Genomic DNA, 12,431 nt, shown 5'->3' on the forward strand with positions numbered 1-12,431 from the left:
GAATGATGTGCATCTGAACATTTCCCATGATTTGTTATAATCCTCTACACGGTGAAGTTTTAGTAAACTCCCACCCACCCTGGCAGTACTTCGTATTAATCCAATTGCTAAGCAGGGAGAGGGGGGAAAAGGTATGGACAGAACTGCAAGGCTTTAACTATAGTGCACAAACAGGCCACTTCTCTTCATCGCTTGAGAAGAAAAGACTGGACTATTCCGATAAGCATATATAAATATATGAAAGATTTTGATTGGGTAGCGATGTGGGATAGGTAATTGTCCTGGGTAAACTTGTATAGAGGACGTAAAAGCAATGCCAAGTGTGAAATATGGCGTCACCAGTACCCCAATAACCCTAGGAAATGCTGGGTCTCTTTTTTTGTTAGACGGCGATCTTATTGGGAACTTTATTGGGAACCACCTGTTCTCCAGCATGCCACTGAATTCCAAGGAAAATAACCGTCTGGGATGGGCTCTGCACCTTGGCGGGGTTAATGGCCCACCCTCTTTGCATCAGGGTATCTTGGACACTCTCCATACCTTCCTGTACAATCTCTTCCATGGACCCTTGCATCATCACATCATCAATATAATGGTGAATCGAGAGAGAAGGCGATACTGGCACCGCCTCTAAATCACGGGCAATTAGGTTGTGGCAAATAGTGGGAGAGTGTACCTAGCCCTGAGGGAGGCGGGTGAAGGTAAACTGGCACCCCTTCCAGGTAAAGACGAACTGATCCTGTGAGACCTCATCTATAAGAACACTGAAGAAGGCATTAGTGAGATCAATGACAGCATTCCATGTTCCTGAGTTCCCAGTAGCAATGTTTTCAATAAGGGTAACCATGTCCGGAACTGCCAAAGCAAGTAGTGGGGCATGTTTGTTCAAAAAACGATATCAACTGTCATTCTCCAGGAGCCATCCGGCTTCTGGACCGGCTAAACAGGGCTATTAAAGGGCAACGTTAAGGGCCTCACTACCCCTTCTTCTTGCAAAGCAGTGATGGTGGCAGTAATCTCTCTCCAGGGAGGTGATATTGTGGAATGCACACTGGTTTCGGGGGGGAGGCACCATCACAGGATCCCACTTAGCCCGACCCACCACTAGATTTTTGGTAATACTCCGAATTCCAAATGCAAGTACACCCTTGGCTAGTATTAAGGGCCGTACCATCCAACATATTGATACCCAGGATACACTCGTCAGTGGCAGCCACCAGGGCATGTAACCATACAGGGGAAGGGCCATCACCCACCGTGGCGCGGACTTTTATTTCCTCCGCCAGGGTGATCGCTCCTCCCATCCCCTCTATTCGAAATGTTGGTCCAGTCCAGAGGTTGGGGTTACCCGGAATCACCGAGTGCTCCGCACCGGTATCGACCAAGGCCAAATATTGGCGGTCATTACCCCCACCCCAATGGATTGTTAACAGTATGTAGGGCCGCAGGTCCCTGTGTATCTGCCGAATCTCAATGGAGTAGACACGGGAACCCTGCCCATACCCTCATGCCTTAGTAGGGTTCGGGGACTTCCAGTACCACATGCTACTATTATCCATTAGAGCTTTTTTAACCAATTGTATCTCATCACGGGTAACTGGAGCAAGAGAAGCTGGCTTGATAGGAGCAGCAGTTGGAGCAGAAGGCACAGCTGGACCAGGAGGACTCGGTGCTGTGGATGATGTTCCCCTGCCTTCCTCTTATAAACGGCATAAAGGACCGCAGTAGGTTTCCCATCAATATCACTTTTAGGTAGGCCTAACTTTAACAAGGTCAGAAAAAGGTCCTTTCTTGTTGGTCCGTTAATAGCAGCAGGCCCTCTCTTTTCATCCTGCTTGTCTGATTTAACCTGGGCTGTACGTGAGTGGATTTTACCTCGCGACTCTAATTCTCGAAACCCAGAAACCCTCAGACACAGGGTGCCCAATTAGCGGGCTAGTTACGGACAGAACCAGTCCCCGTACAGTGGGTTGGGCGGAACAAACCAATCGGGTATGCATTCCGGCTGTGAACGTCTCTTCGTCAGGGCTTCCCCCCATGACCCACAGCCTCAAACGCCCTGCATACAAGGCAGTGGCCAGGGCCTGTTGACGAATTACTGCTATACCTTCCTCTGGGGTGCTCCAATTGTTCTGTAAATGTAAATCCTAATCTACTGGTGATGGGTATACTCGTAATAGGGCATCCCCTAGAGTAGTAAGTAAGTAATCCACCTCTCTCCCTCTACCACATAGCTCAGCAGTGACCCGGATATCAGTAGTCAATGTTCCTAATCCCAACAATTCCTCAGGGGTTAAATATACATTACCCCCTCCTTGTTCCCAAACACGCAGGAGCCAGGCCGCCAGAGTTTCTCCCATCTTTTGCCTATATCGATCTCCAATGGCAGCAGCTCTTTTATAGAGAAGTCACGTATTATTGACAGCTTCCAACCCCTGTTCCCACTTTGGCCCACAGGGCCCTTTATCCAGTCTACGGGAGGAGGCCAAGGCCATCCCGTAGAGGGGGTGGGCCATAGAGCATAAGCAGGAGTTCGGGTATCTTCCCCTGGGTCCGCTTGGGAGACCAGGGTCTCTATCCTTTTAATCTCTACCCTTACATCATCCCCCCTTCCGTCTCCGTCTATTTGGGAAGTCTGCTGCCTTAAGGGGCAGGCAAGAACAGTGGGTGGAGAGGGAAGTATGTCAGGCACATGGCAAGGGGTATCTGCATTATTACCATGGTCATCATTCCAGATATTCCCGTCCCAATCATTAATTACATCAGGATCGTCGCCATTCCTTATCATGGCATGAATACGATGTGGATCGGGTTCTACTCCATGCCTTTCCTTATCTGCACAGAGCTGCTGCCGGAGTTTAATATTACGGCAGATTGTTTCAACATGCTTATCCTCCCATTCTTTGGCTCGATCTGACTGGTGCGAACAATCTCGCTCATCATGGAACAGCGTTGTCGCATGGCTTCTATCTCTTCCTCTAGTTGCTCTCTCTTGTGCTGGGATTCTACTTCTCACTTAACAAATTCTGCTTCACGCTGAACGATGCAGCGTAAGGCTGTGGCCAGCAGCCAAAAACCGTCCGTCAGCGTCCCCTTTTTAATAGGAAATAGGAAATTTACTTTCTCAAAGGAGAGTGGCAACCTGCTCTCCCAGAGGTGCACTTGATGGATCTAACCTCTCACCCCAACTAATGGGTGGTCCCAACAAAGACAGGCCAAACCCATCATCTTTGGATGTCCATCCTGGAATCAAGAACTGCTCAGGGCTCACCGCTTTCTTTCGGCGAAACATCTCAAGACCAATACTGCCGACTACGCCAATTGTCCTGGGTAAACTTGTACCTCTCACTTTGTTTGTTTTAGATTGGTCACAGTGTTTGAGCTACCGAAAGAAAATAGACATGCACACCGAGAGCAGTTCAGTTTATACAAATCTTTATTAAAAATTCTAAAGCTGATATCAAACTACAATATGCAAGCCCTTCCCAATTATACTTATCAACGCCTGAAACGGTCCCAACTGCCGAGGCGAGGCAACGACTGCACACTTGTAATAGGTTGTCAGGGTGCCGGTAGCAGCCGGTAGACGTTGGCTGGACTCTAGAAGTTCTTCTTGCTGAGAGATGTTGCCACCTCTTGGAGAATCTCAAACTTCAGCAGCGGGACCATGGCTTATATTACCCAAAAACTGCTTATTCAAATACCTATTCCCAGCACAAAAAGAAAGATAAGCGAGCAAGCTAGCATGCCTTGGCTTCTATCGAATAACACAACTTTCTAGCTTATCACTTTGAATACTATGGTTTATTTTGCTTCAAGGTTAGGTCGCTGTTTGACAGTCTGTGACCAATATACTAACAAGCAGGAAGATTAAACGTTCTTGGTACCAGATGTCTTTTTGTCAGATAACTGCATCTCTGGGCCCCATGGTGGAATTTAGCTTATGTCTGCTGAGTCTTATATTATTCTCAAAGTCGGTTACTGATACTCAGCCTTGCATAAGCAAAAGCATGGTCTAAATTCTCCATTACAGTAATCTATAATCAATTCTGCAGTCGAAGTGTAAAACTTCTAACATGATGGCTGCACATTGGATTCTGGTTCTGAAGCAAGGTTGCAGTGATATAAATGGCTCTTGCCAAAGCCCTGTATTACAAGCTCCCATTTTAGTAAAATGGGATTATCACTGTACGGGATAGTATAGACAGGAGGGAATGGTCAATTAACATATAACACAAGCACTCAGCACAATACAAGTCACAGCCCAGCAATAAGCAGTGGAAGAACTGAGGGAAGGTCTGTTCCAGAATTCGAGACATTTGCAAAGACATTGTGATTTTGCAAGGGAGGACCATGCTGACTGCTGGAGAGGCAACAGCTCTTTGAAAGCACCTCTTGTGCCCAGCCATTCTGTGGAATTCGGACCAAAGCATGCTCTTTGAATGACTGGGCCTTTTTGGTGGATTGACCTGTGCCAGGAGGGTCTTTCTGGGAAGCAAAGTGCTTAATTTTGATTGTGACTAGACTAACAGTGGAGGTCACTTGGACAGACAGCTTCATTTTTAAGTGTGACTTGCAACGAAGGTACTTGGAGAGGCCAAAATGCCAGGGTTTTGGAAGCTTTGTGGAGGCCACCCAGTTCAAGTCTTGCGTACAAGAGGACCAGGAATGTTGTGACCGCACCTCATGTGGATGGAAATTTCTTCAAAGGTAACGCAATAAATCGTGAGCCTGTAGCAGCCACAACTCCAGTCTTCCCATCAGTTTAACATTAATTCTGGGCATCAAATTTTAAAGCTTCAACACTAAACTAGATTTTGGCCTGGAGTATAACACACACACACACACACACACACACACACACACAGCTGGGTATAGATTTAGTGTTAAGGATAGTTTAAAAGTTAAGACTATAGTTTAAGAGCTAGAAAAATAATTAGTGTTTTAAAATTAAACATTGTCTGGTTCATTTCCTATTGCTCGTTACACACGGTTCATAATACCTGTCATGTTACAATACAACTTATTTACCCTCTACTCCAACCCTCTTAAGCCCCTTTCCCACTTATGTCCCACTAAATCGACCGCATTGAAAACGTTCAGTGTCTCAAGATAGGAATGGAGGTTTAGTCTTTCACACTAGACCACTCCTAACCAGGACACTGAATGTTTTCACACTTACAAGGGTCTATCCCCGGCATTTGGACTGTTCTACCTTTAATCGGAAGTGCCTGCATGACGCGGCACACAAACGAGAGAAGTGATTTCCTCTTTCACACTTGCCTGATCTCAATGCCAGTGTTTGCAGGCACTGGGGATTGTACTAGGGGTCGAGGCCGGCGATTCCTGGCATGAAATGACAGCATCTGATGCCAGTGTTGAGCAGATTTGCTTTTACACTAGACACTGATTGGCGTTTGATTCTTGGGATCACTGGCAAGTGTGAAAGGGGCTTTAGAAGACCTAAAAAAAGAAAATTCTGGCAACAGTATATATCAGGCAGTACCCTTCTAGCAAAGGGTTTTTGACCCAAAAAGTTTTTCCTTGTATTGGAAATTGTTGGGGATTGAGAAATCCAGGGAAGATCAGGGAAGATGGGGTGTGGTGAAAGGGGGAATCAGCCGCACAAGGGGAAGGAACAAGCAAGAGTCCAAGGTCAGTGTGGTAGGAGACTCAGTAATGAGAGGAATACACATGCTGCCGTGGATGTTGACATGAATCAAGGATGACATGTTATTCTTCGGTGCTAGTGTCAAGGATGTCACAGAACATTGCAAGGTAGACTAAAGGGGAGGATAGAAAAGCCAGACGTTTCACGTGAGTAAAAAGAGGGATGGGACCCTGAATCATGAATTTGTGGTACTAGTTTATAGGTAAAAGAGCAGGACTTCTAAAGTTATAATCTCTGCATTACCTCTAGAGCGTAGCGTAGGGTTTGAATAGGAGGGAGGGCTTCAGATTTTGGGGTCATTGGGACTGCCTGTGGAGAAAATGAGGCCTGTGGAGAAGTTGGACAAGTTGCACCTGAACCGGAACAGATCCAACATCCTTTCAGGGGAGTAGACAAGGAATTGCTGAAGGAACTCAACAGGTCAATCTGCATCCATGCATAGAAATGCTCAGGTAATGTTTTAGGTCTGAAACCTTTACCGACTAAAATAGGTAAAAATTACATGTATAAACATGCCCAAGGTGTTACAGGTCATGTGTGGTAGATGGTGAGAGGGGTGGTCTGCTAGTGCTGTTGGGAAGGGTTTGAGTGATTTAGAGGGAAAATGAGACATGGAATATCACACTGCCAATTACATGAGGGTTGAACCGAGTCTGTATCCGGTAATCATGCAGTGTGAAACGTCACAACCTGGCAGGGAGTGTTAAAATTAACTGGGCTCTGACACTTGGTGGGGGCAAGTGTCAGAGCCCGGCAGAGTTAACTGACTAATGGCCTTCTGGTGGTTTGAAAGTACAACTTGCTCTCACATTGTCACTACTGGAGGTGGACCCCCCACCCCCCAAAATGCCAGGTTGCCAATTAACCAGGTAAATCACGGTGCAGTGGGAAAGGCTCCCGCATGCAGCAGGCCCGGTAAGTTTACCCACTTCCTAGTGGGGTTGGCAGATGAGAGATGGGGGCAGTCACATATGACCAAGTCCAGAAAGCAGAGCAGTTATGGGCTTGATAAGGCACAGAGATTTTATGGCAAGGATCTGAATCCTGAGGCAGATGAATTTCGAATGTTGATCAGCACAAGGAATCTGATATTGTTGCTCTCAGAGAGACATAGATTATTTTCAATCTCTCAAAGCTGCAGTCAGAGGTTTCCACCTGCTTCACAAGGGCAGCAATCATCCCGGTGCCCAAGAAGAACAGTGTGAGCTGCCTCAATGACTATCGTCCGATAGCACTAACATCTACTGGGATTAAATGCTTTGAAAGGTTGGTCATGGGCAGAATTAACACAAATCTAAGCAAAGATCTGGACCCGCTGCAATTCGCCTACATTACAATTGCTCCACAGCAGATGCAAAATCGCTGGCTCTCCACTCAGCTCTGGATCACCTAAAAAAAAAAGCAATTCATACTGCTCTTCATAGACTACAGTTCAGCCTTCAGCACCATTATTCTCTAGTGCTGGTCAAGAAACTCCAAACCCTGTGCCTCTGCACCCCCCCTTTGCCATTGGATCCTTCACTTCCTCATTGGAAGATCACAGTAAGTACGAATTGGAAACAACATTTCCTCCTTACTGACTATCAACACAAGCGCACTTCAAGGATGTGTGCTTAGCCCACTGCTCTACTCACTCTACACCCATGACTGTGTGGCCAGGCACAATTCCAATGCTATCCTAAAACTTGCCAATAACGCCACAGTTGTCGGCAGAATCAAACAGCAATGAGGAAGCATACAGGAGGAAGATAGATCAGCTCGTTGAGTGATATCACACCAACAACCTTGCACTCAGTGTTAGGAAAACCAAGGAGGAAGTCAAGAGAACATAATCCAGTAATCATCGAGGGCTCAGAAGTAGGGAGGATAAAGACCCTCAAATTCACGGGGGTCAACATCTCCGAAGATCTTGGACCCTCCATGTTAATCTCAAAGAAGGCTCCCCACTGTGAGGTGTTTGAGGAGATTTGATATGTCACCAAAGACTCGTAAACTTCTACGGGTGTACCGTAGAGAGCACTCTGGCTGGTTGCATCACTGCCTGGTACGGAGGTGCTAACACTCAAGACAAAATAAAACTCCAGAGGGTTGTTAAGTTGGCCTGCAACATCACGGGCATCAGACTTCACTCCATCAAGGACATCTACAAGAGGTGGTGTCTTAAGAAAGCAACCTCTATCCTTCAAGGACCCCTTCCGCCCAGGTCATGCCTTCTTCACTCTGCTTCGATCGGGGGAAAAAGATACAGGAGCCTAAAGACGAGCACTGACCGGCACAAAAACAGGTTCTTCCCCGCTGCCATCTAATTCCTGAATGAGCCAAAGGCACTGATTTTTAATGCACTATTCTTGTTTATTGTTGTAAGGTGGTTTATATGAATATTTACACTGTGACGCTGCCACAAAACTACGGATTTTGTGATTTGTTCATGACAATAATTCTGCTTCTGAAAGAAAGGCAGGGCTGGTAACTCAATATTCTAGGCCACACATGTCAAACTCTGGCCCGCGGGCCAAATTTGGCCCACGATATAATTATATTTGGCCCGCAAGATCATATCAAAAATGTATTAGAGGTGGCCCGCTGGCCGCCGCGCCATTATAGCGCATGCACAGTAACCGCTGTGTCCCAGGGTGAGAGAGAGAGAGAAAAATCCTGGTCCTTGAAAAGTAGTGGTGGGTGGTTTTATAAACACGCTGTCATGTCCCCCCGCCCACCCTCCCACCGCAGCGCGGCCTGGCCGGTGTCAGGGGAAGCCAAGGCCGCTTCCCAGCGCCCGGAACCCCAGTGGCACAGCGTTTCTTGGGAGCTGCAGATGGAGTCGGGACGCCGGAGGGAAGATTGGGGCTCCCCGCCGGGCGATGGGGGCGCCGGCCGCTGGCCACCCTGCGCCTTCCCACCGGACCAGCGGCGGGTGCCCGGAGTACACGTGGAGAGCGAGGGTGGTCGGGCAGGTAGGGTGCAACCCCCCCGCCAATCTCGGGATAAGGTGACCAAAACTGCACACAATACTCCAGGTGTGGTCTCACCAAGGCCCTGTACAGCTTCAGTAAGGTATCCTTGTTCCTATACTCAAACCCTCTTGATATGAAGGCCAACATACCATTTGCCTTTTTAACCGCTTGCTGTACCTGCATACTTTCCTTCAGAGACTGGCATACAAGTACCCCTAGGTCTCTCTGCACTTCTCCATCTCTTAATCTATTGCCATTCAAATAGTAATCTGCCCTCCGGTTTGTATTACCAAAGTGGATAACCTCACATTTATCCATATTGTAGTGCATTTGCCATGTATCTGCCCAGTCCCTCAATTTATCCAAATCACACTGGAGCTTCCTGACCCCCTCTTCCGTGCACACAACCCCTCCTAGCTTAGTGTCATCTGCAAATTTGGAGAAATTACATCCAATCCCCTCATCCAGATCATTAATGTAAATTGTGAACAGCTGGGGTCCCAGTACAGATCCCTGTGGCACCCAACTGGTCACTTCCTGCCACTCAGAAAATGAACCATTTATCCCAACTCTCTGTCTTCTACCTGCTAGCCAGTTCTCAATCCACATCAACACTTTGCCCCTAATCCCATGAGCCTTGATTTTGTAAGCCAGTCGTTTATGCGGGACCTTATCGAAGGCCTTTTGGAAGTCCAGGTATACCACATCCACTGGCTCCCCCCCATCTATTTTACCTGTCACCATCTCAAAGAATTCCAATAGATTTGTCAAGCACGATTTACCTTTTGTAAATCCATGTTGACTCTGTCCGATCCCTTCTCTGCTAGTCACATGCTCCGCTATTACATCCTTAATAATGGATTCCATCATTTTGCCCACTACTGATGTAAGGCTCACCGGCTGATAAATCCCCGCTTTTTCTCTACCCCCCTTTTTAAATAGTGGGGTAACATTAGCTACCCTCTAATCCATGGGTACTGATCTGAGTCTATCGAGTTCTGGAAAATAATTCTTAAAGCATCTGCTATCTGAATGGCCACTTCCTTAAGTACCCTAGGATGTAGATTATCAGGCCCTTGGGATTTATCTGCCTTCAATCCCATCAATTTCCCCAAGACCATGTCCTTAGAGATACTGATTTCTTTCAGTTTCTCCCTTGCATTAGTCTCTATGTTTCCCAACATCCTTGGGAGGTTATTTGTATCCTCTCTTGTAAAAACAGAACTAAAGTAAGAATTTAATTGGTCTGCCATTTCCTTATTCCCCATTATATATTCCCCTGATTCCAACTGCAATTTCACCAATCTTTTCCTCTTGACATATTTATAAAAGCTTTTGCAGTCGGTTTTTATATTTGCCGCAAGCTTACTTTCGTAATTTATTTTTGCTCTCTTGATTAATCCCTTTGTCCTCCTTTGGTGCATCTTGAACTACTCCTAGTCTTCGGTTGTGGTACTTTTTTTGGCCAATTGATATGCTCTCCCTTTGGACCTAATGCTGTCTCTAATTTCCCTTGTTATCCACGGTTGAGTCACCTTTTTTGGTTTATTTTTATGCCAAATCGGTATAAACGATTTTTGCAATTTCTCCATTAGATCTGTGAATGCTTTCCATTGTCTATTTACAGTCAACTCCTCCATAAACACCACCCAATCAATCTTACTCAACTCCCGTCTCATACCATCATAATTCCCTTTATTTAAATTCAGGACCTTAGTCTCGGTTTTAATTTCATCATTCTCCATGACGAATGAGAATTCGATAATATTGTGATCGCTCCTACCCAAAGGGCCTCGTACAACAAGATTGTTGATTAGCCCCTTATCATTGCATAATACCCCATCTTCTAAATTTATTGTCTCTTTAATTCAAATTATATATTCAATTGCAGTCTTTTTATTAAACAAAGTACTTGTTCGGCTGCAGCAAGTAAGAAACACATTGCACATATACGGTACATTGTACAATGTGTATGACAATAATCTCATTGTTGTAATCGCTGAAAGCATGAGAGGATGCAGAGGAGGTTCACCAGAGTGTCATAAGGGATGGAGCATTTCCATAACCAGGAGAGATTGGATAGACCAGGGGTGGCCAAACTTGCTTGACTCAAGAGTCACATGCAGTAAACTTCAGATGTACGAGAGCTGCAAGGCATGATGAATTATTCCATATACGGTTTTACTCTTACATGCTGTGAGCACGGCTGCAGCAGTGAGCAGACACAAAACTTGAGAAAGACTGCACAACACGCTGTATTCAGTTAAAAGTCTCCGCTACAATGGTAGCTGTACTGGTAACTCTGAAGTGATTGCTCAGGAGGGGCCAGCTCAAGGTTATATCCCAGACAGTTGATTGATAGCCGGCCGGGTGGAGTTAGGTCTATTCAGTTCGTCTGATTGACAGCTGGCCAGGTGTGGTCTGTCCTCCGGTTATCTTCCTGCAGGTGTGTGGAGTATCACCATATTCACCCCCTTCTTTAAAATTGTCTGGTGGTGGGTGGGGGGGGGGGGGGGAGTTTAACAACATTCTTAGGTGGTATATGTGTATTTCCAGGTTTAGACGGTCCGGCAGCCGGCGGAGTCTCTGTGACCGTCGCAGGGTTGGCTCTTGGTCAAAGGTTGGCGAGGGTGTGCTGGGAGGGCTAGATGGGTGGTTGGCTTGGCACAGCGTGGTGGGGTGGTTGGGGCAGCCTGGATCGGCAAGCCTGTCAGGCGTTGGAAGGGCCATCCCCCATGGTGTGAATGAACATTGAGTGTCCAAGATGGGGAAGACACATCGGGCCGATGTGGTCCTAGGGTAGTGGAGGCTGCTGTGTTGAGGTAGGTGCTCCCGCTGAAGCCAGATCCCTGGTTGAGACTGTGTCCTCCCGGGCATTGGGGCACCTGACGTAGGCGTAGTTGTGATTGGCATGCAGGAGGAACACCTGCTCGACCGGGGGGGGGGGGTCAGCCTTGTGGGTCTGTGAATGTTTACGCAGGAGTACTGGTCCCAGAGATGTGAGCCATGCTGGGAGGAAGATTCCAGTTGCCGATCTTCTGGGGAATGAAAACAGGTGTTCGTGGGGGGGTATCGTTGGTAGCCGTGCACAGGAGTAACCTGATGGCGTGGAGCGCCTCGGGGAGGGTGTCCTGCCAGTACTCCACTGACCAGCCTTTTGACTTAAGGGCTAGGAATACTGCCTTCCCGATCACCTCATTTGCGCAGTCCACCATAACCTTTGAAGGTCTGTGCGTCGTTTTTTAGGCCAAAAGATATTCTGAGGAATTCGAACAGCCCAAATGGTGTAATAATGGCAGTCTTTGCAATATTCTCAGGTTGGACGGGGATTTGATGATAGCTATGAATTAAGTAAATTTTGGAAAATATCCATGCTCCCTGCAGGTTTGCAGAAAAGTCCTGAATATGGGGGATGGGGTATCTATCTGGCTTGGTGGTAGTCATTTTGCTGGTGGTAGTCCCTGCATGGTGTCCAACCCCCTGATGCCTTAGGGACTATATGGAAGGGGGGAGGCGCAGGGACTGTTGGAGTGGTGGACAATGCTGAGTTCCTCCATTTAAAAAAATCTCCTCCTTGGCGAGGTTGTGTTTATCTGGCAGGAGCCGGCGTACTCTGGCGTGAAGTGGGGGGCCTTTAGTGAGGATGTGATCCCTTACTCTGTGTTCAGGCTCAGTGGAGTTAGTGTGGCATTGCGATGGAGGGGAACTCATTGCTTGAACTTGGTGGGGAGTGGTCAGTTTGGGGTCTTTCAGTGCAAGGGTATGAAAGGTCTTTGCGTGTACTAGCCAGTGGCCTTTGACGTCGA

General features: G+C 47.1%; 1 protein-coding gene across 11 annotated transcripts in view; it reads left to right on the forward strand.

Moving 5' to 3' along the window:
• Positions 1-12,431, forward strand: part of tmtc4 (transmembrane O-mannosyltransferase targeting cadherins 4) — a 95,585-nt gene that overhangs the window by 4,792 nt on the left and 78,362 nt on the right. The gene's annotated exons all lie outside the window — the stretch shown is intronic.

This window comes from Narcine bancroftii, chromosome 7 (assembly GCF_036971445.1).
Source record: "Narcine bancroftii isolate sNarBan1 chromosome 7, sNarBan1.hap1, whole genome shotgun sequence".
Taxonomy (NCBI): Eukaryota; Metazoa; Chordata; class Chondrichthyes; order Torpediniformes; family Narcinidae; genus Narcine; species Narcine bancroftii.